General features: G+C 45.9%; 1 pseudogene; it reads left to right on the top strand.

Annotated features, from left to right (window-relative positions):
• The first annotated feature begins 566 nt into the window (after positions 1-566).
• On the top strand, positions 567-1,943 carry LOC128114628 (tubulin beta chain-like; annotated as a pseudogene).
• Positions 1,944-3,327: the final 1,384 nt, after the last annotated feature.

Below are 3,327 nucleotides of genomic sequence, written 5' to 3'. Positions count from 1 at the left end.
TCAGATAGATGATAGATAGATAGATAGATAGATAGATAGATAGATAGATAGATAGATAGATAGATGATAGATAGATATGAATCAAAGTACACTTCTTTTATTCTTCATCTCTAAAGACCAAATTTCTTGCTAAGTTGTCCAGACCCTGTCTGAGCAGGCCTTAACTTGCTTCGGCAGATCTCTCTCTTTCTTCCACTATCCTCCCCACTGACTTCAGCCACCTCCCATTTCTCCATGGCTTCCATGTACCCTGGACTTCCTGTTTCTGAGGCTTTGTTCCCTGACATTCATGCTCGTCTTGTTCTTTGGGTTTCTCCTGCCCAGCATACCTGCAGAAATATTTCCTGGGCCAGATCAAATCTCACTTCCTCAAAGGGCAGTCATCTCTCTTTTTAGCTCTGCTAGCACTTTGCTCAGCATCTGTTTTTATAGCATTGATACCATATTTTATATAACCTGCTATGTATGTCTTGATAGGCAGATTTACCTTCCATTCTTCTAAAGTACACAGCACATGGAATAGATAGCCAAAAATTTTTTTAGTTTTGAGCACTGTGTGTGCCTGCTCCTCCCAGCTTGTTCCTCCTCTGCAGCCGCTCCGCAGTCGCTGCCGCCATGAGGGAGATCGTGCACCTGCAGGCTAGACAGTGTGGCAACCAGATTGGCGCCAAGTTCTGGGAGGTGATCAACGCTGGATCGTATCAATGTGTACTACAACGAGGCCACCGGTGGCAAGTATGTTCCCCGTGCCGTGCTCGTGGACTTGGAGCCAGGAGCCATGGACTCGGTGCGCTCAGGGCCCTTCGGGCAGATCTTCAGACCTGATAACTTTGTCTTCGGTCAGAGTGGGGCTGGGAACAACTGGGTCAAGGGGCACTACACAGAAGGCGCAGAGCTGTTTGACTCGGTGTTGGACGTTGTGAGGAAGGAAGCTGAGAGCTGTGACTGCCTGCAGGGCTTCCAGCTGACCCACTCCCTGGGTGCGGGGACTGGGTCTGGGACGGGTACCCTCCTTATTAGTAAGATCCGGGAGGAGTACCTGGACAGAATCATGAACACCTTCAGTGTGGTACCTTCCCCTAAGGTGTCGGACACAGTGGTTGAGCCCTACAATGCCACCCTTTCAGTACACCAGCTTGTTGAAAACGCAGATGAGACCTATTGCGTTGATAATGAAGCACTCTATGACATCTGTTTCAGAACCCTAAAGCTGACCACACCCACTTATGGCGACCTGAACCATCCAGTGAGTTCCTGCCACCATGAGTAAGGTAACCACTTGCCTGCGATTCCCTGGCCAGCTAAACGCTGACCTGCGGAAGGCTGCCTGTAAATATGGTGCCCTTCCCTCACCTGCACTTCTTCATGCCTGGCTTTGCCCCCTTGACCAGCCGAGGTAGCCAGCAGTACCGTGCCCTGACAGTTCCTGAGCTCACCCAGCAGATGTTTGATGACAAGAACATAATGGCTGCCTGTGATCCCCACCATGGGCACTACTTGACAGTGGCTGCCGTGTTCTGGGGCCGCATGTCTATGAAGGAGGTGGCCGAACAAATGCTTAACGTCCAAAAGAAGAACAGCAGCTACTTTGTTGAGTGGATCCCTAATAATGTGAAAACAACTGTCTGTGACATTCCACCTCGGGGCCTAAAAATGTCAGCCACTTTCATCAGCAACAGCACCGCCATTCAGGAGCTGTTCAAACGCATCTCAGAGCAGTTCACAGCCATGTTCCGACGCAAGGCCTTCCTGCACTGGTACACGGGTGAGGGCATGGATGAGATGGAGTTCACCGAGGCTGAGAGCAACATGAATGACCTGGTGTCCGAGTACCAGCAGTACCAAGATGCTACAGCTGAGGAGGAGGGAGAGTTTGAGGAGGAGGTTGAGGAAGAGGTGGCCTAGAGCTGTCTTAAGCAGCTAAAGCATGGGAGCAGTGTGAACATTTTTCATTCACAGCTTGTCTGCTAGCCATATCCACTGTGCATTTGCTGTCCTGTCCTGACATCACTTGTACAGATACCACGATTAAAGCAATTCATAGTGAAGAAAAATTTTTAGTTTCGGTTTAAATTTTTGAAGAAAATACAAATACACATATATGCATTGGTTCAGTCAACAAGTACTGGTGGCGATATACTCTAAACCAGAAATTTTCCTTGGCTCTCACAAAACCATATCTTTTTCAAAATTATCATTAGTTTGTTTCTTGTTTTTGAGACAGGCCCTTACTATATAGTCCTGGCTGGTCTGGAACTTGCTTTGTAGACCAGGCTGACCTTGAACTCAAAAAGATCTACCTGCCTTTGCTGGGACTAAAGCATATGCCACCATGTCCAAGTAATTATTACTGTTATTTGAGACAGGATTTTGTGTATCCTAGGCTAGCCTTAAACTCATATTAGGATGACCTTGGTCTTCTGATACTACTGGTTTCATTTCCCAGGTGCTCAGATTGCAGGCGTGCCCCACAACACCCAGTGTCTGCCATGCTGGGTATTGAATCCAGTGTATTATGCATGGAGGGAAATGTTGGGTTTTTTACTCTTTTTGGAGGGAGGGCTGCCACCCAGCTCCCAAATAAATCACATACGGAAGCTTATTCTTACTTATGAATGTCCAGCCTTAGCTTGACTTAGTTTCTAGCCAGCTGTTCTTAACTTATCCCAACTATCTTTTGCCTCTGGGTTTTTCCTGTTCTCTTACTTCTATCAATCTTGCTCTTACTCTGTGGCTTGCTGTGTAGCTGGTGGCTGGCCCCTGAAATCCTCCTCCTTCTCTGGCTGCTAGATCCTCTCCTCCCAGAATTATTCTATATATACTCTCTGCCTGCCAGCTCCACCTTTCCTTTCTCCTGCCTTGCTATTGGCCAGTTCTTTATTAGATCACCAGGTGTTTCAGACAGGCACAGTAACACCGCTTCACAGAGTTAAACAAATGCAACATAAACAAAAGTAACACACCTTAAAATAATATTCTACTACAGGGAAAGCACTGTACCAACTAAGATACATACCCAGCCTACTATACATTTTATTTTTTTAATTCATGTAACACAAATATAGAGTGTGCACAAATCTTAAATGTACACCCTAATGACTTTCTACATATGTATCTATTCATGTCATCACTACCCACATCAAGACAGAGGATTTCCAGCACTACAGACCCCTACCCAGTAAATATCCTTTTGCCCAGAAGCAACCACTATTCCAACTTCTATCACCATAGATGAGTTTTACCTGTTTGAATTTTGCCAAAATGGAATTATATGATATGTTATATTCTTTTGTGCCTGGTTTCTTTTATTCATCATCATTTCTATGA

Source organism: Peromyscus californicus, unplaced genomic scaffold, assembly GCF_007827085.1.
Source record: "Peromyscus californicus insignis strain IS unplaced genomic scaffold, ASM782708v3 Scaffold_10__1_contigs__length_136768540, whole genome shotgun sequence".
Taxonomy (NCBI): domain Eukaryota; kingdom Metazoa; phylum Chordata; class Mammalia; order Rodentia; family Cricetidae; genus Peromyscus; species Peromyscus californicus.
Note: the sequence above shows the minus strand (reverse complement) of the source record. Positions and strands in the feature narration are given on the sequence as shown.